Source organism: Sitophilus oryzae, unplaced genomic scaffold (genome assembly GCF_002938485.1).
Source record: "Sitophilus oryzae breed Bouriz unplaced genomic scaffold, Soryzae_2.0 scaffold_1188_pilon_pilon, whole genome shotgun sequence".
NCBI lineage: Eukaryota > Metazoa > Arthropoda > Insecta > Coleoptera > Curculionidae > Sitophilus > Sitophilus oryzae.
This window is the reverse complement of record NW_022145824.1, coordinates 973,278-995,284: the sequence shown is the minus strand read 5'-3', so window position 1 is coordinate 995,284 and position 22,007 is coordinate 973,278.

The following is a 22,007-nucleotide window of genomic DNA, read 5'->3' as shown; positions in this document are numbered from 1 at the left end:
ATTAGAATATGTCACATTCTTAGTAACTTTTACTCTCAAGATTTCATTCGAATCGCTGAAAGTAGAAAATTAGAGTAAATCGAAAAAAAATTAAAAAAAAAAAAACACCCTGTAGCTACGAGACAAAACAGAATCGGACCTATGTTGATAAGAAATACATCTTATTTTTACCTGAGGAATCCCCTCTCGAGAGATGGTGTACAAAACTTTTTTTAAACACCCTGTAAATATGCTTTAATTGTGGGTTATCAGGTACATTCTACAATTTAAATAAGGATTTTTTACTAGCCGTTAATCAACAGCAGTGACGCAAGTAAGAATTTTTGCAAGACAATATCTGGTACTAGTTTAGAATTTGTAGGAGTACCAGATCGGATCGGCGAACCAAACATTACGGCCTATAATAACCGTATAAAGTTGCAGATTTATTGGATTCTCGAGATTTGAAGCGGGATATTCAGTTTATTATCGCGAGTCTTGCATAAGCGCTCGGGTTTCTTAATGTATATCGTGTGGTATATCTACGTATCTACGTGTGTGAATCAATTCGAAACCTAATTGCACAAATTGTTTCTACCAGGATGCTGGAAAGTGAAAGAAAAAAATCGGAACTAGTTTTTCTCTATAGACAAGTTCCTATTTTTAGACTGCTACACTGTGTGACGAAGATGAAAAATTTAAAACTCTACAATAACTACAAAATAGCAAATTACTTATGTTTTTGAAAATGTTTTATTAGTGTCGGGCTTTCAAAACTAAATATCCCAAAATAGCTTTGAATTGTCACGGGTTTTTAACAGGACACTATCTCCGCAATGAAGATCAGAACCTCAGTAGAAAGAAGTTACGAAACAACGGCGAATGCAGATTCTTGGGACGAATGGGGAAATACCAGAACATCATCACTGGGTGCGCCAACACGACAACCATTCGTGCCAATAAACTTTGGTACGAGACTGATATTGGAGATGAAGAACTAACCTCTGTAAAACCGTCTCATACTGGATTTTGTCAAGAACAATGCCTACTGAGACTGTATGATGAGCTTTAACTTAAGAAAAGGAGATACACAGATGTATAAGGTCGCGCTGATTAACTTCCCCCCACTCATACAATCTACAATCCCTAAATACATTACCTTGCATGGTATTACAGCGAGCCAAACTAGACATTGTATCGATGTTTTTGTTTGTTATTTTTTTCTTGGTCAGAAATCGCTGAAGGGCATTACAGCCATATCCTTAACCAAGAAAAACAACCCCAATATGCAAGCACTAAATACAATACCTCAGTATAAGAGCCTGGATGTATTAGATATCCTAATAACAGAACAGGAAATAAAAGCGTCCATAAAACAGCTTCAGAACAACAAGTAAGCTGACTCTGACTCGATTTCGGCGGAAATGTGTGCAAATAAAGAACTTATTTGGTCATCTTAAGGCTTTCTTCGATGTCATATGGGAAAGTGGAGAGGTACCTCACGACTTTTGCAACGCGAATATAGTGAATATATTTAAGAACAAGGAAGTGCATCAGACTGCGGAAACTACCGGGGAATTTCACTACTAGCTATCGAGGAAAATTGCAAAAATTATATCAAACCGCCGGCACCCACATATAGAAAAAAAAATCCTCCCAGAACCACAAATGGTTTTTCGCCCAATCGCGGCACAGCCGATTCCATATTCTCCATCCGCCAATTACAGGAAAGTAAAAAGAGCAGCAGTCTAAATTTTATGTTGCATTCATCGATCTAACAAAAGCCTTCGACCCTGTGAACAGGATGCACTTTGGGCAATTATGAAAAAGGAGTACCCAACAAATTTCTTACAGTGTGTAAAAGCTAAGATAACAATAAGTCAAGAGTGTCGCTCATGGATCAGGATCACTGAGCGATCCCTTCCTAACAAATACAGGAGTTAGGCAGAGATTAGAAGTGTCTTAGCGTCTCCTATTCAACATATTCATGACAGCGCTCTCCATTATAGTGGACAGCAAACTGCAGGAGAGAGGCTAAGTATTGATATACAGGGTAGTTCACCACATAATGACAAGGAGTATTGTAGCTAAACGATTAGATTTTTACAAATTGTAAGTTTTGGGTTCATTAAAGGACTATTAGAGCTATAATTGAAATATTTTACAAGACAGAGTGTCCCAAATAAGTAAAATATTATAGTTGTATTTTTTTAAATGAAACACCCCTGTATATTATTGCATTTTTAGATTCTAAGATTGAAATAAAGGTAAATTTGATTAAGGTTTATCACACTAAACCTTACTGTTTTTGAAATATTTTCAATTTTTGTGGTTGCAGTAAAAATTTTTAAAAGCTTCATTTCTACAAGGAACAAAGTTTTTAATACTAAATATTTAATGAAGATTATTTATTGATCAGATATTGTATTGCAATAATAAAAATTATATTATCTTATACAGAGTGTCCAAAATTTATATTAAATAGTTACTAGATTTAAACGGCAATAACTTGTTTAATTTAAATGGAACACCCTGTATATTTTTACGTATCAGATGCACAATTTAATAATCTATAAATTATATTATACCATTTTTTTACCTACGTCTTCAAGTTTTCGTAGAAAATGCATTTGTCATACTTAGATCTCATTTATCACTATACCCATGGAATACTGACATTTTGGATTTTTTAAAGCAAGACATAATATGTACAAAATGTACAGGTGATAAACATAATAATATTGCCAGCCCATTTGTTTACAAAAAGAAAACTATTTAAACTTGTAAAAGAGTATGTCCAATTAAATAACCACCATTATTTCCGCCCAAAATTAGTTAATTACATATTTAATTGTTTTAATCATTCTAAATAAATGTGGATTTGGACTAGAAATCAATATAATAATAATTTATGAAAATGAACGTCTTTGTTGTTATAATAAGCATTTGTCAAAAAATAAACATTTATAAAGTGTTAGTTTTTACCATGCACTGTCTAATACATACAAAATTCAGTTTTTAGTATTTGGAGCAATTATTATTAATCAACGTGAACAGTCAATTAATGTAATTTGAATACTGAAATCATAATAAATTTGAAATATTTTAACAAAAATATTTAAACAGTTTTTTTTTTATTTTTAATGAAATAAGCGAACTATATCGACAATATTAGTATATATACTCTTAAAAATTTGTTACATCTTTTAAAGATAATCTAAAATGTCAATATTCCATGGGTATAGTGATAAATGAGGTCTAAATTATAACAAAGTGTATTTTCTACGAAAACTTGAAGAGGTAGGAAAAATGGTATAATACAATTTGATAGACAATTAAATTGTGCATCTGATTCTCGTAAAATATACAGCGCGTTCTATTTAAATTAAAAAAGTTATTGCCGTTTAAAGCTAGTAAATATTTAGTATACATTTTTGGACACTCTGTATAAGGTAGTATAATTTTTATTATTACAACGCAATGTCTGATCAATAAATAATCTTCAGTAAATATTTAGTATTAAAACTTTGATACCCTTTGTGAAATGAAGGGTTAAATTTTACTACAATTTCACATAATTGAAAATAAATCAAAAACGGTAAGGTTTAAGTGTAATAAACCTTAATCAAATGTTCTTTATTTCAATCGTAGAATCTAAAAAATAGAATAATATGTTGGTATTCCATATAAAAAATACAACTATTATATTTTTTTACTTTATTTGGGACACTCTGTATCTTGTAAAAATATTTTTAAATTGTGGCCCTAATAGTTCTCTCAAACGAACCCAAAACTTTTATGACTGCGCTCTAGTAGATGACTGTAGCTCTAGCAAAAACGTTACAGCAATTACAAGAAATGTTGAACACATACACTTGGGCAAACGAGGCTTGGGCCCTTAAGCTGAACATCAACAAAACTAAAATCATGTGCACTCTCAGCACTTAAGAACTATTGGAATATGTAGCGGAATTCAATTTTGACTCTAAAATTTAGCACAGGATTAGCATCGCCTCAAGAGCAATCTGGAAATTAGAAGGGTTTTCTACAATCATGACTTGAGCACAAAAACGAAACTTGTAGTGTACCGGGCAATAATAATCCCCACCATGTTATATGGAAGCGAAACCCAAAAAGCATTAAACAAGTTGCAACAGAGACACCTTAGACAACTCTTAAGAATCAAAAATGGTTCCATCATGTCTCAAACGTAGCGCGAGAGTATTGAGATCATGATTACGAAATCCCGCTTAAGATGCGCTGGTCACGTATGCAGAATGCAAGAAAACCGCGTACTAAAATGTCTGCTTTACGGTGAGTTTGTAGGCGGTAAGAGGAAACCGGGTGGACAACTTAAAAGATACAAAGATATTTTCCATGAAAACTTAAAGGGGATTAACATGCAGAATAAGCGGGAAGAAGCAGCTCACAATAGGACGCAATGAAGAAGAATTGTAAACTCAGTTAACAGCGACAACCAAAAAGTGAAGAGGTAACAAAGCAATGAGATTTTTGAATGTCCGGAGTGCGGTAGAAAGATAACATTCACAGAAAAGCTCATGAAAGAAAACGCATTGCGTGACCATCTTCTGATGCGTGTCTAATATTCGTCAGCGAGTAATGGCAGTATGTATGTATAAGCAAAGTTTACAGAATAAAATATAAGTTCCGTCACTTGTGCCGGCGGCAGGTATCAAAAGCCGCTTCACGCACGTGTTTCCCAGTGTATTACTGGTGTGTGGACTTTGGACCCAGCATACACGGCGGATCACGTTCGGCGTATTACTCTGATTTTGGCGTTATTACAGAGTGGTCTCGCATGCATATGGAATTACTTTTTCAAGTAATTATTTAATTTTCATTAAAATGTTTGATCACATTAGCCTTAGTTAATTATTTATTAGTTTATTATAAAAAAGAATAATTATTTCTTAAAATAATATTGAGTTTTTCGCCACTGGAGAAAATATTTAAAAATATCTAATTAAACTATTGAAGAAACTTTATTTTTTTATTAATGAAAAATCATATACTAGGTGTGTCTCAAAAAAAGTGGCTTATCCCCTATAATTTTTTATTTTTTCAGATAAAAAACGAGATATGGTGTGTTAGTATATGACCCAAATTGGGATTGATTAACGTTTTCAATTTTTCGGTCACTTCCGGTTTCACCGAAAATTACTACAACTTTTGATTTTTAAACGGCAACCTTGGCATTTTTCTACTTCATTCGATAAAAAATGACACTCTGAATAGAATGACATATCATATGTCAACTTGGAAAAATAGATTTAAAAAAAAAATGGTATTTTTTAACCATATCTTTATTTTTTTCAAATGGAAAGAGGTGGCTCTACATATTTGAAAAAGTATTTTTTACGAATACCCATGCCAAATCTTGGTATTTCGAGTCAAAGTGTCGTTATAAACCGCGTGTTACACTTTCAAATAAATCATATGTGAAACTGTTAAAAGTTGACGTATGATTTCTTTTGATTATTTCATAACTGTAGATTGAAATTTAAACTACGATTTCTTTGTAAGCTTAGAAAAATGTCAAAAATTGACATGTGATATGTCTTTCTACTCAGAGTATCATTTTCTATCGAATAACGTATAAAAATACAGAGGATACCTACCATTTAAACATCAATAGTTGTTGACATTTAATAGTTTCAGCTTTAAATTTTGAGTAGTGTACGTAATTCGTGTTGAAAACCATATTACTTACTCATGGAATAACTCGTGCGTGTAATATTATTTTTTCCAAATTTTTTTTTTTTTATTTTTACATTATTTACTGTTGATATTGTAGCTTTATTTTTGTGTTTGTTTTAAAATTTATTTTATTTTTGCTATATCTTTTATATCTTGCCATGTCTAAATATTTATATGTAATACAGCAATAAACTGATAGTATATTTTTTCTTTTGTAGATTTACCATTAGGTATTTTGAAATACCCCACGTTCCCCTGCACCTTGTCGCACCTTGCGATCAGTAAAAATGCGGCTTCTATTTACCCCGGCTTCCACACCTGTTTTCATCGAAATCTGGCGTATCGCACGAGGCGGCTTCTGGCTTTTGATACGCGATTTTCAAAGTGCCGATGCTAAGTGACCGAACTTATATTTTGTTCTGTAACCCCTTGGGCATACAAAACATGATGTCATTTTTTTTTAAATAAAAATATAAGGATTCTTGCCAATTAATCTGGTATTATAGCTCAATTCTACGCTGTGCTTGGTCGCTACCTGTGGATCAACCTGCTCACCACCGGCTCTGAGCCCTACTCCTTCATCAATTTATATTCACACATCATCAAATTATAAAAATTATATTCACACATCATCAAATTAATATCTAACCGATATTTTCCGACAAGTCGGAATTATTTGGTACAGGTTGCGCCATTTTGTGGATCTCCCAAACTCACCTGATGATGGAGTAGGCTCCGAAACCGGTAGTGTGAGAGCAGGTTGATCCGCATTATGACAAACACAGCGTAGAACTAAATTTCTATATTAGCAAATATAAATGAATAATAAATTAAATAATTTTATTATATACCTCTACTGCAAGAAATTTGTTTTCTATTTTATTTTTTTTAAATAAACCAATAAGACTAGTTAAAAACAACGAGAGACGATGCATGACGACTTTTTGTATAAATAAACCCATCTATGGCAAACTTAAAAAATATTAGAATCTTTTTTTAGTGAAGTAAATGGATTGGTATGGACGTCATCTATTTCTTTTCTGTCATCGCCCGTCGAAATCTTATCTGAGTCTTAAAACAGAGTATACTAAAGTCAAATAACTCAATTACCTGACGTATATCGAAATAAATTAAATTAACTTTACGTTGTATCTAAATGGACTAGTAATGTGAAACATTTAATAGTAACATTTCAAAATTTTTGTGCGTGGTAAAAACAAGGCATAACATTTTATCGGGCGGCGATAGGCAATTTTCTCACGCTGGGCGTGACGTAAGCGTCGGCCATATTTTATTCAAATCGGATTATTTAAATTTATCAACAATAAATTATGTGCGCGGCGAAAATGCGTTGGGTGCGACCTTCCGCGACATTTTTTTTTTTCGTTGAATTTTCCATCACGCTACTGTATTATTATTAGAAAATTATGATAATGTAAACCGTTTTTTATACTGTCGCGCTGCCAATAGAAGAAACGTGAATTTATTTATCTGTTCTTATGAGCTGTGATAAATTTCTGTAAATGAAAAACCTTGGATATCAATATACGTCTACGCATATTTTTCTGTCAGGTATCAAGTTATTTAATATTTCAGCATTTTGTTCAATGACTGACCGCGTTTAGTGTAGACGTGATGTAGCCTGTTTTTGTTGGAATGTCTTTTGTATACAGGGTTGTTCATCACATACGACACGGAGTCTTGAAGCTAAACGATGAGATTTTTACAAATCGTAAGTTTTGGGTTCGATGAAGGACTATTAGAGGTACAATTTAAAAATAATTTTACAAGGTACAGAGTGTCCCAAATAAGTAGTTTCTACGATTAAAATAAATGTAAATTTGATTAAGGTTTATTACACTTAAACCTTGCCGTTTTTGAAATGTTATCAATTTTGTGAAATTCGGTAAAAATTTTAAGGCTTCATTTCTCCAAGGGTATCAAAGTTTTTAATACTAAATATTTACTGAAGTTTATTTATTGATCAGTAATTGTGTTGAAATAATAAAATAATATACTACCTTATGTACAGAGTGTCTAAAAAAATTTATTTTAAATAATTATTAGCTTTAAACGGCAATAACTTGTTTAATCTAAATGGAACACCCCTTGTATATTTTATGAGAATCAGATACAATAATTTAATTGTTCATCAAATTGTATTATACCATTTTTTACCTATTCTTTAAGTTTCCGTAGAAAACATGCATTTTCTTGTAATTAGAACTTATTTATCAATATACCCATGGAATATTGACATTTTAGATTATTTTTAAAGATGTACCAAATTTTTAAAGAGTACAGATACTAATAATATTGTCGATATAATCTGCTATTTCATTAAAAAATAAAAAAGACTGTTTAAATATTTGTTAAAAAGGACCAATTAATATGATTCCAGTATTCAAACTACATTAACTGACTGTTTGCGTTGATTAATAATAATTGACCCAAATACTAAAAAACTTAGTTAGAGTTTTGTATGTGTATTAGACAATGTGGTAAAAAGTAACACCTTAAAATACCATTTAATAAATGCTTATTTATAACAACAGAGACGTTCATTCGATAACTGGCTATTATATTGATTTCGGACTCAACCACATTTATTTAGCACAATTTATTAACGAACACAATGAAGTATGTACTTAATTGGTATATGGACCGAAATAATTGTGTTATATTTAATTAACGATATACTCTTTTTATAAAGATTTAACAGTTTCTTTTTGCATACAAATGAGTTAGTAATATTATCGTTTCGGTTAAAAACGATAATATTTAATTAGCCTGTAGATTTTGTACATTTGTTGCTTTTAAAACAATCTAAAATGTCATTATCTCAGCATGGGTATATTGATAATTGAGGTCTAAATTATAAGAAAATGCATTTTCTACGAAAACTTTAGGGTAGGGTAAAAGATGGTAAGATACACCTATTAGACAATTAAATTGTGCATCTGATTCTCCTAAAATATACAGGCGTTCCATTTAAATTAAAGAAGTTATTGGCGTTTAAAGTTAGAAATTATTTAAAATAAATTTTTGTACCTGTATAAGGTAGTATTATTTTTATTATTGCAACACAATAACTGATCAATAAATAAACTTCAGTAAATATTTAGTATTAAAACTTTGATACCCTTGGAGAAATGAAGCCTTAAAATTTTTACTGTACTTCACAAAATTAAAATATTTCAAAAAACGGTGTTTAAGTATAATAAACCTTAATCGAATTTTTCTTACCTTATTTTAATCGCAGAAACTAAAACTGTAATAATAATATATAGGGTGTTCCATATAAAAAAATACAACTTTGATATTTTTTATTTATTTGGGACACTCTGTATCTTGTAAAATTATTTTTAAATTGTACCTCTAATAGTCCTTCATCGAACCGAAAACTTACAATTTGTAAAAATATAATCGTTTAGCTACAATACTCCGTGTCGTATGTGGTGAACAACCCTGTATAGGTATCATTGCCATAGGTATTGACTTAGGTAGACCTTGACTAAAGTGTGTTATAAAACTAGTGGGATTTAGACAACAATTAATGGTCACAAAATCACCAAACTCAGATTCAAAGATGATATGGTACTTCTAGCAGGAAACGAAGAATTACTGCAGCTTCAAAAATTGGTGGAACAGGAAAGCCAGAAACTTGTACTTAATTAATTTTGAAATTAATCTTCTAACACAAAAATGATAATTATCGATGACAAAAACAACAACAAAACCCGAATGTAATTAAGAATTGGTCGTTTTGAATTTGCCAGTCAGCATACCGGTGCGTCTCGAAAGTGTATGGCTCACCTCACTACAACTTTTTATTTTTTCAGATTAAAAAACGAAATTTGTATGTTATATAGTATATATAATTAGATTTATCGACGTATCTACTGGTCACTTCCTGTTTAACCGAAATAAATACAACTTTTGATTTTAAATAGCACCCTCGGTATATTTCTACCTTTATTCGGATAAAAGTGACTAGAATACATAGTATAGTGTCAACTTTTGACATTTTTGCTTGAAAAAATATTTAAATTTCAATCTAGAGTGTTTGCTGTGTTAAAACACTAAAAATTTTTGAAAAAAAAAAAAAAAAATAGTTTTGTTAGTCTAATGTTCCTTGGGTCTTGTGACCGGTTAAAAGATACCCAAATTGTATTTTTAATCATATCTCAATTTGTTCATATGGAACAAGGTGGCTCATTAGCATATTTGAACTTTAAACGAATTAATTATTTGGTACCACGCAGTTGGTATTTTGAGTCAAATAGTCGCTATAAAATAGCCACGCTACCCATAGACAAGTAATTAATCCGAAAAGATTTGTCACAATACCCCAGGAAGCTCAGGGGATACACAAATAATTAATTTGTAGTACCCAGATTACTTTGATTATATTTTTTATTTGGATACAGCTCAGGGGATATATGTACCACTTGTCAACTACCCATAATACGGTGTTTTTACTTAAAAATTGCCACACCTAGCGGAGATCTTGAAAAACTAATTTGTAGTATCAAATTCTTGTTTTTGGTTTTATTTTTGTTTTAACTTGAAAGAAAGGCTAAATTTATTTTTTCTGAATTTTTTTTAACTCTATTTTGTGATTTTAACAGAGTATTAGTTGAATATTAATAATTTGGCTATGATACCAAGTGAATGTATATTTTTATAATTGATCTGGAAATTTATTTTCTGGTATTTTTGTTAATGAATCTTAGTTGATCTTGATTAAAATGTTATAATTCTATTATTTTTGATGTTTTGTCTTGGTTTATTGTATTTTGTTTTAGATATAGCGGCTATCAGAGTTTCATAGATGTCGATTTTCGAAAGAAATCAGAACATGTACATTATTTCTCATACTCTTCATTTTATTGATTTTATGGAAAGCACTGTTCATTAAAATGTTGTATCCTATGTTATAGGGCTTGTTTCCCTCTACAATTTTCTGTCTCACAATGTACCGTTTGTGACCAGGAAGTGTTCATAGTTTCATAGATGTCGATTTTCGAAAGAAATCAGACCATGTATATTATTTCGTATATTCTTCATTTTATTGCTTTTATGGAAAGCACTGTTCATTAAAATGTCGTACTCTTATGTTATAGGGCTTGTTTCCTATTGGGCTTGTCTCACAATGTACCGTTTGTGACCAGGAAGTGTTCATAGTTTCATAGATGTCGATTTTCGAAAGAAATCAGACCATGTATATTATTTCGTATATTCTTCATTTTATTGATTGTGATCGGATCCTGTGGGTCCGAGGATCGAACCTTGAGGGACGTCATTCTGTGTTTCCCGCCGTACTCCCGCGATGACATATCTATGTGACAGGAACGACTGTACCATGCGTACAACGTATGCGCTAATTCCTTTATGCTCCAGTTGAGTTGCAATGCCCAGCCATGGAGCCGAGTTGAAAGCGTTCCTTATATCAAGGGTGAGTAATGCCAAAATCCTCTATGTCGGTAACTCTTGGTTTTAATTCGGTCTACTTCATTGACCACCATTTTTAATGCGTCAATGGTGGACTTCCCTTCCCTAAAGCCGAATTGATTAGGGTGAAGTTTGTTGCCTTCTTTTAGTTCTGATTCCAGTCTATCTCTTGAAAGGCATTCCAGTAACTTTCCGCTGGAGTTGAGTAAACAGATTGGTCTATATTTTCGGTATGGTCGGATTCAGACCGGTTGGATAAGGACCAGCTTTGCAACTTTCCAATGTTTTGGGAATTGGCCAAGCATAAGGCATTTATTCATGACTTTAGCAACGGCGCGCGGCGGGCGTATCGCACAATGGTGTACGGACCAGGTGCTTTCCGATTTTTACAACTTCTATCTCACACATATACATACCACTACAGTTTGCAACAAAGGATTTTACAATTCTAGCATTATTCACGACATTTTTTCCGTGTACTACAATATAGACAGTGGAAGGTGCAGTAGGTATTAGCCAAATGGAATAATTTCCATAATATATTAATGGCAGCGTGTTCAAAAAACCATGGAATATGTCAATTGATATTTTAATTTGCATTTTTAGTCATTCGCATGCCCGAGTCGATAATGGGAATTTGATATTTGTATTATCATATCCTGTCAGATATCATATATAACTTCCGGTTGAACTGCAATTAGAATTAAAAATATTTTGAAAAGAAAAGAAAAACATTTTTTTTTAATTATTGTATTTGAATGTTTTTCAAGAATAAACAAAATTTCTCCTTAAATCCTGTCCGCGTCTGCAGTATAAATGCCGCGCGCCACGACGGCGGAAAGTCAACCGTCCCGTCCGTCCGTCTGCCACGTCAAAGAGCCTTTTGTGTCGTTTTCCCCGTTTTCCCGGCAAAAACGCAACACGGTCTGCGGCGAGGCAGGTCAGTGCCGCTATTTCCAGTCCCGAATTACGGAATTAATTATTTCGGCGGCACTCGAAATAGACGAGAGTCCGAACGAGCCGCCGCCGTCCCATCTTTTTGATTTGTTGGAAAGAAGAAGGTTTTCTGGTGCGCGAAGGAATGCGATTAGTCTGGGAAAACCTGCGGAAAAATGCGACGGCCTGGCGTGGCGAAGGCAGGCGTCGCGGCGGAAAACACACTTGTCGCGCAGTGAAGAGCATCTCGGAAAGACGAGTCAAAACAGTCAGATACGGACAGTGGGCCAATATTTACATCTGAAAAGTCCTAGCCGTTATCGGTACTACCGTGCCCCCGCCATGTCGAAGATCCCCCCTCCCTGTAACTTCATTGTGGATAAAGCAAGAATATTAATTTTTACGAATTAAAGGACATACTACCTATATTTGGCTGGCTATATTGCCAATATATCTAGTAATTATACCTCATAGTGTATAAACTGTCGCTAGTCAAACTTCTTTACACGCTGCCTGTACTTACACGACTGTAATGTGTATAAATAATATTTTCACAAATATAACATAACTACAATTATACTCAAAATAATAAAATGAATAAATCATTGATATGGTATTTTCCTAATTTTGTTATACTAAGAGCTGGCAAAGGTTAGTCTTGGGTCGAGATTTCCGTATGTAAGAAGAGTACAATGCGTTTATAATGTACTGAACAAAGAGAGGACAGTAAACACGTTGCCGAACGTATGAAATAAACCGAGAAATTTTGCACATCGCTAAGAGACGTGGAAGGGGATATAGCAGATTTGTCGCTGTTGACCGGTCGCCACAGTGCTTCGTCCCATGGACAAAAATCAAAAAATAAGTTAAAATTTACTAATATCTGAATAGGTATAATTTTATACTTATAGCAATGTTCAACCATCCTGTATATTATTTTTCATAAACAGCGTTTTTGTTAGCAAATGTTTCTAAATTAAAAATAAATTTTGTGATCATTATCTCATCAGTGAAAAGAATGACATTCATAGTAGTTCTGTATATTATGGAGTTAAACGGGTACGTACTTAATTGAAAGCCACTATGGATATTATTAAACAAGGTATGTACTTTAAATTTATTTCTAAAACGTTCGTGATTGTTTAGTTTTTTATTTATTTTTTAAGTGAAAAAAAAAAAAAAAAAAAAAAAATTTACGTTTTCAAACTTCAAAAAACACATATCAAAAACATATCGTATTTATTGAATATTTCTGTTGCCATATTCATACACTTTTAATTTTTGTATAGTTCACCTGCGTCTGCTTGCGACGAACTTTATTTTATAATACCTTTTCGATGGAGCAAAATTGATAAGCAATGCCGATCTGGCTAATACTTGGCTTGATCATAAGGACAAGAACTCAAAATTATTTGTATTTGCAAATATGTTCTTATTATATATTGATGAACCTTCCAGTCAAATGAGATACCACTTGTGCCTGAAAAAGTCCACTATGTTGGATCGAAACGTCGCATAAAAAAGTGTCCATCTTTCAATTTATTATAAAATCTCATACCCAAGAAAAGGAAAAAATGAAAAAGTGATATAGTCTATTAAAGATGTAACTATTAACATCCGAACCCCTCATACTGACAAAATGAACAGTAACAACGCGAAAAAGTAACATATTAGAAAAATGATGTACAGAAATATCTTATATGTGAGGATACTTCATCTACCCGTGATTTGGATACTATAAATTTGAAGATTCTGTCAGTGGTGATTCTGAATCAGAGTAGTTATGATCTATGCATTTTGTTGTCCTCAAGTAAATTTATAGTATCTAAGTTTTTTTTTAATTAAATATGACATTAATGTTTCTTTTCATTAAAGAAAACATTTTTTTTATTTTTTATCTTTTATTAGGCTTATATTGTGGAATCATGTTCTAATGTTATTACAATTCTTTTTTATCACAAAGATTTATTTAATACTTACACCACACAGCTCCAACATTATTATTATTTATAAGTTTTTTTTTTCATATACGTGGGACTAAGAACATCATCATTTAGTACAATGAGAGTACTCATCATTTGTGTCAAATAAACCTAGTTTGAATAAATTGCTTACAATAAAAGAGAAGTTTTGGATTTTTGTCCTCTAGAGCCATATGTTCGAAGCACTGTGGTCGACCCAATCAATACCTCTATACCTCTGTCAGTACTTAAAGTTCTAGGGAAAGGTGTACATCATGCGTTCAGCTTCACGATTTAATTACGTCTCGTGATACTCAATTTGTTTATTTATTAACGAGTCATTGTAATTTTCCCTATAGCTTGATTTTTTAAGTGCAAGTTAGAAACACCTGCATTTTTGGTAAAAATATGTAGAATTGAGTAGGTGTTCGACAGTGGTCGCGCTATTAGAACTCTGAATCAAAATCATTATCTCGAAATCTATTAGAACTAATAGATAGAAGTTTTTTTCAAGAATTTTTTTTTTGTTTAATATTTCTTGCTGTATCTTTGTAGACAGTATGTGAACATCTTTATCAATAAAAAATTACACGATTGCTGAAAATTGCTATGCTCTAAAAAGTAAATGGATGGATTGTTTAAAAATTTTGAATGGAAAAACAACCTTATCGAATTTTTCTTATGTAAACATATTGTAAAATATCCGATCTTGAAAATAAAAAAGTTTCAATATCTAAAGGAGAATTATGGTTTGCTCTGAGGGGTGTCTCACTTTGGGTAAAAATGTACATGTACCGCCAAAATATCGTTTTACCGCCAAGCGACCGCCAATGACTGCGAAGAAAATGTACAGGTAATTCCAACAGTGGCATCCCCCGGCCTGTTATGTGTTAAAAAGAGTTTTAAATTATCGCCATTACTAGGTTTTCTCGTTATAAAAAATGACACCCCATCGATATCCTTATAATTCGATTCCAGATGCTCAGAAACATGTTCAATGATTTATCTAGTTATCTTCCCTGAAAAAAGTCTTTTAAAAATAAGCGGTTTGCGATCGCGATTTTACTTTACTTGATAGGGAAAGGCGTATCGACAACGCCGCAACGCGTCAGTCGGTCGCATTTCTCTCACTACGACTTAAAAAGATCCCTATGCGATTTACTTCGACACATGTAAATGCCGACCCAAAAGTAACAGTTGCCAGCACGGTATAGGTTACATATGTAAAAAAGTGGTAATAAATGCAACCAATGTAACAATTTGGAAATTTGTTACATTTACCCTCGCATTTACCCATCATGAGCACACACGAGGTTTTATAAAAGCCGGCGCTCCTGCTATGAATAGAATGACATAACATATGTCAACTTTGGACATTTTCGGTGAAATAAAATAAAATAGTATTTTAAATTTCGATCTAAAGTGCCATGGCTGTGTTAAAAACACTAATTTTTAATCAAGAAGCATTGGAAAAATAGATTTGATCGTCTAATGCTTTTCGTGTCTTATCCTGGCCGGTTAAAAGATGCCCAAATCGTATTTTTAATCGTGACTTATTTTTTTCAAATGGAACAAGGGTAGCTCATTAGCATATTTGGAGAAAGCATTTTTTTACGAATAATTTGGTAACACATACTTGGTATTTCGAGCCAATTATGAACAGCATGTTACAATTTCAAATAAACCATATGCGAACATGTCAAAAGTTGATTTGATTATTGTTTTATAATATTTGATTGTTTTTGGTATTTTTTGATGTCATTCTATTCAGTGTCATTTTCTATCAAATAAAGTAAAAATATACAGAGGGTGCAATTTAAAAATCAAATGTGGTCATTTCTGGTGAAACACCGAGTGACTAAAAACAACTGAATTCGTCAACCAATCCTAATTTATGTCATATTTCAGGCTTCAGCACGATTGATCACATACATACACTAAGAAAAACTGTCAGCGGAACAAAAGAAAAACGAACTTCCACTAGCCATAGCCTTTATAGACCTTGAGAAGGTTTTCGACTCGATATATCCTAAGGCAATAATAGAAGAAGAAAAAAGATATTGACAGGCCTATATAAAATAACTCTCGCCAATATATACAAAGAAGCCGAACCAAGGATAATGATATATAAAATAACTCTAGAGATCCCAAATGGCAAAGGAGTACGTCAGGGAGACGCGATATCCCCAAAGCTGTTTACAGCAACACTAGAAACTTCTTTTCCAAACTGGACCAACAAAGGATTAAAAATAGATGGAAAATATCTTAACCATCTAAGATTCGCTGATGACACAGTCCTAATTGCCAATCGTCCTGAGGAACAAGAACTTCGGACTATGTTATCAACGAATCTTAGATGGTTAAGATATTCTCCAACTGTTTTTAATCCTTTGTTGGTCCAGTCCAGTTGACGCACAAAGAAGCCGAACCAAGGATAATGATATATAAAATAACTCTAGAGATCCCAAATGGCAAAGGAGTACGTCAAGAAGACGCGATATCCCCAAAGCTGTTTACAGCAACACTAGAAGAAATCTTCCGTCAACTGGACTGGACCAACAAAGGATTAAAAATAGATGGAAAATATCTTATCCATCTAAGATTCGCTGATGACACAGTCCTAATTGCCAATCGTCCTGAGGAACAAGAACTTCGGACTATGTTATCAACGAATCTTAGATGGTTAAGATATTCTCCAACTGTTTTTAATCCTTTGTTGGTCCAGTCCAGTTGACGCACAAAGAAGCCGAACCAAGGATAATGATATATAAAATAACTCTAGAGATCCCAAATGGCAAAGGAGTACGTCAAGAAGACGCGATTCCCCAAAGCTGTTTACAGCAACACTAGAAGAATTGGAAAGTCAATTGACTGGACCAACAAAGGATTAAAATAGATGGAAAATATCTTATCATCTAAGATTCGCTGATGACACAGTCCTAATTGCCAATCGTCCTGAGGAACAAGAACTTCGACTATGTTATCAACGAATCTTAGATGGTTAAGATATTCTCCAACTGTTTTAATCCTTTGTTGGTCCAGTCCAGTTGACGCTTTAAAGAAGCCGAACCAAGGATAATGATATATAAAATAACTCTAGAGATCCCAAATGGCAAAAGGAGTACGTCAAGAAGACGCGATATCCCCAAAGCTGTTTACAGCAACACTAGAAGAAATCTTCCGTCAACGTTGACTGGAGTTCAACAAGCGATTAAAATAGATGGAAAATATCTTATCCATCTAAGATTCGCTGATGACACAGTCCTAATTGCCAATCGTCCTGAGGAACAAGAACTTCGGACTATGTTATCAACGAATCTTAGATGGTTAAGATATTCTCCAACTGTTTTTAATCCTTTGTTGGTCCAGTCCAGTTGACGCACAAAGAAGCCGAACCAACGATAATGATATATAAAATAACTCTAGAGATCCCAAATGGCAAAGGAGTACGTCAAGAAGACGCGATATCCCCAAAGCTGTTTACAGCAACACTAGAAGAATCTTCTGTCAACTGGACTGGACCAACAAAGGATTAAAAATAGATGGAAAATATCTTATCCATCTAAGATTCGCTGATGACACAGTCCTAATTGCCAATCGTCCTGAGGAACAAGAACTTCGGACTATGTTATCAACGAATCTTAGATGGTTAAGATATTCTCCAACTGTTTTTAATCCTTTGTTGGTCCAGTCCAGTTGACGCACAAGGAAGCCGAACCAAGGATAATGATATATAAAATAACTCTAGAGATCCCAAATGGCAAAGGAGTACGTCAAGAAGACGCGATATCCCCAAAGCTGTTTACAGCAACACTACAAGAAATCTTCCGTCAACTGGACTGGACCAACAAAGGATTAAAAATAGATGGAAAATATCTTATCCATCTAAAATTCGCTGATGACACAGTCCTAATTGCCAATGGTCCTGAGGAACAAGAACTTCGGACTATGTTATCAACGAATCTTAGATGGTTAAGATATTCTCCATCTGTTTTTAATCCTTTGTTGGTCCGGTCCAGTTGACGGAAGATTTCTTCTAGCGTTGCTGTAAATAACACTAGTAGCAGTAGTATGTACAACGAACTAGTGGACAGAAAAAACATTCTAATAAATAACACAACACTGGAAATAGTAGAAGAAAAGATAGGTATATTTGGAACAACTAATACACAGCTCGGGATCTCTAATACCAGAAATCAACAGAAGAGTTAAGTAACTCAATCATATTCAAATCTAGAATTCCACTTTTAGATAAAGTAGCATTCTAGAAGAAGACATTCAACCAATGTGTACTACCAGTCATGACCTATGCATACTAAACCTGTACACTTAACATACTAAACCTGTACACTTAAAACGGACGTCATAAGGAAGCTGTAGATCGTACAACGCTCAAAGGAACGAAATATGCTGGGAATAACCAAGAGAGACCGTAAAAGAAAGAGTGGATACGACAAAAGATCCAGGTAATAGATGTCATCCACAGAGTTAAATCCCTCAAGTGGCAATAGGCAGGACACCTGGCAAGAGGGACGGATAATAGATGGACCACAAACATTACAGCATTGTACCCACGAGGAATTAAGAGACCTAGAAGAAGACCGAACCTGAGATGGGACCATGATATTAGGAAATTAGCAGGGATAACTTGAGCGCGCATAGCGTATAGTATTTACTCAAATTCCATGTACCCTGTATCTACCCATCTCTGATAACTATATATTCTATGTATCTCGAATTTGTAAAGGTTGTATTAACTTGTATTAACCTACTACAAAAAAAAATTCTTTTTCTTGATTTAAATATAAAACACATAAAAAGTTTTGAAATTGTTTTCTTCTCCACAATAATACCGATAAATTGGTGTAATTTGATTTTATTGCTTCATGATGATAACGATAGTACTTATGTAATTTTAAAAAATTATAAATTTGAAAGTTGGGCTAAGCATTGGAGAATTAATAAAATTATCTTACATGGATTAAAATTATGATCATAAACACTTGATCAAGAAAAAACCGAATATTTTAATGATATAATTTAATATTAAAGTTTGCACCGTTTCATTATTGAGATGACGTGAAAACATGCATTTTTTAAACTTTAGTTAGAAATTTATCTATACAATCTTAATCTAACGTCAAAACCACTATTTTTTAGTTGGTTATTCGAGTAGTTCGTTTCAGCTCATAATAACGGGTACATGGGTCGCGTTCATCAGGACAAGTTGATCAGTGAGCGATGTGCCATCGAATGGTTGTCCTGCTGAACGCGCTTTTTAGATCAAAATCATAAGTAATGCATATTAAATTGGTTTCACCCATTTTTGGCTGGTAAGGTGGTAAGTAATGTTTTTAGTTCTGAGACCTATATCTCTATCCTAGAAGATAAAAAAGATCATACTTCGAGTATATTCAAGCGTTCAATAATCATAGTAAATTTTAATCAAAGCCTCCTAAGCGAAACCGCTAAACATTTAGAAACACTTACACATACGGCAACACCGTATAGCGGCTTCAAATATAAAATAGGGTGAATATGCCAGTGGTCGGACAGTTTAGAAAAAGCTGAGTTTAAATTGTTGATTAAATTTTCTTTATTGGTGGCATGCAGATTGGAAATGAAATTTTATGAAATAGATAGTGTGGTTATGGGGCTTCGCATTAAATATAGTATGTTTTTTTTTCATAAACCTAGCAATAATTTTAATTATTGTTTTAAGTGATAAAAGTGTTGTTTTGTCAATAGTCGGACAGTGCTTGCCATTGTCCGGCCGGGAGGTTACATAAGTCGGACACTTTGTGATTGGCTGATTCTGCATAGTCCCTTATTTAATATATGTATAATTTTAAAGCAAATTTAATCTTTAACAATATATACCGTTTATCGTTGTGTGTTATCTATATGAAAAAATAATCTTTAAAGATCGCGCACACTATACCTGCACGGACCGGCACGGACCAGACCAGTAAAATCTACCGGTGAAGGTGACCGTGTTATTTAATAGAGTAGAGCACACTAGACCAGTACCAGCACGTACCGCCACAAGCCACGACCGTCAAAACAGGTCGTGTCGGTCAGGGACAAATATGACCGGCAATATTTATGCCTGGTCGTGCTGGTCCTACCTAATGTGCGCACCGGCGAACCAGCACACCTCCACAAACATAGCTAGCTGGCTCAAGTCGCATGATGTAGGTTAGATTTCGTTTATTTTTGTTCGAACCTTTAAATCGTTTTAAATATGAATGAAGAAAAACTTATTTTACTGGTACAAAAGTATCCAGAGCTGTGCGATACGAGCCAAGCATTTTATATATAAAGACCAAGAAAGAAAAGATGCAATATGAGAGTCGATAGCAAAAAAAAAATAATAAAATTTGATTTGTGACATCTGGAAAATATTGGAAAACTTTTCTTCGAATCTTTTTAATTCAGGAACAAATGATGAAATTCGCCATATTGTTTCTTTTTGATTTTATAGGGTGAACCCAAAATCTTCTTTTTTTCTTTTAGCTTCCTTCTCTTCCTCCTCTTCTTCACATAACATGGCTAAAATAATAATTTCTTCCTCTGAACTACTCATTTTCAATACTATGTTGCACGCTCTAGTAGTTGAGCCTTGACAACTGTACTTTTTTCGAAACTCGCTTATGTTGCTGGTCTGTGGCGGTAAAGTGTGCGATGTCATGCAGGATGCAGGTTTGTGCTGTGCTGGTCCGTACTCGGGTCCGTAGGTGTTGTGTGCGCGATCTTTTAAACGATACCAACGCGGTTCATAAAACCATGCTTCCATTAGTAAACAGCGATTTCAATTTTTCTTCTTCTAGATACAATTTTTTCAGCTGCGTGATAAGTAACACTTGTTTTTTTTTATTGGAAATCCGCAAACGGCTAAGTTCTCAATCCAGGTAACATTTTTTTCAATTTCTCTGGTTAAAACAAGTCCTGGTTCCATTAGTTTGCAAACGTCGCTTATTTGTCTTTCATACGGTCCTGTACTGTTGACTTGGAATCCTGTACTGACTGCATGTTTTACGCGATTTTCCTTCTTCTCGGACAGTTCGGACTATTTTTTCTAATGCATCTTTATTGTATTGATGAAAATACACTTTTACTTTAGGGTTCATGTTTGAAAATAACCAAAATCTCATAAAAAATCAGTCTGAATCTGAACTCTGCAATATGACGTCGAAAAAGGGCCACTGTCCGACAGTCCGACGTCTTAAATATTAAATCTCTTTAGCGTTGACTAGGGGTGATCGGACAACTTTTATTTCCTTTGATCTGCATTTGTGTTGAGTTTTTGCTGTGCGACCACTAAACACTACCAAAAACTAATGTTTCATTATATTTGAAAAGTAGTAGATTATCAAGAAAAAGACCAAAACAAAAGAGTTTCCATTTGTCGGGCACTTGTCCGACTACTCTGGACTTAAACCAAAATTATATTATCGGACACCTAAATTAAACATTAAATATTAAAAAGTATCCTTTTTTGTTATTTGAAATAAAAGTTTAGACTATATTCTACATACACGTAAAGTTATAGGTACTTCATAAATTAGATACAACATTTTTAACTTACCTTACAAACTATCTCACCTCCATCTTTAACAGGCAAAATTAGGAAGCACAAACATGTAGTCACTTTCCCGAATTTTTAACGGTTCAGGGTGACAATTTAGACAAAGAAAATGTTATAGAGCAAAGCGGAAGAATTGACAGAATTGGCCGGCTTTTAATTATTTGAAGTATATAAAGCGGCCCATACATTAACAAACAAATTGCGCAACACAGGATGTTGCGCAACGAGTTGCCAATGGCGGGCCCTGCGTTTTTAAGAGTTTAATTTTGTGCAACGGACCGCTGTTGAAAGCAACGTGCGTTGTGCGCGCGTGTGTTGCGCTTCGTTGTGCAATATTTTTTGTTGCCATCAGTCGGTTTTTTAGCGGGACG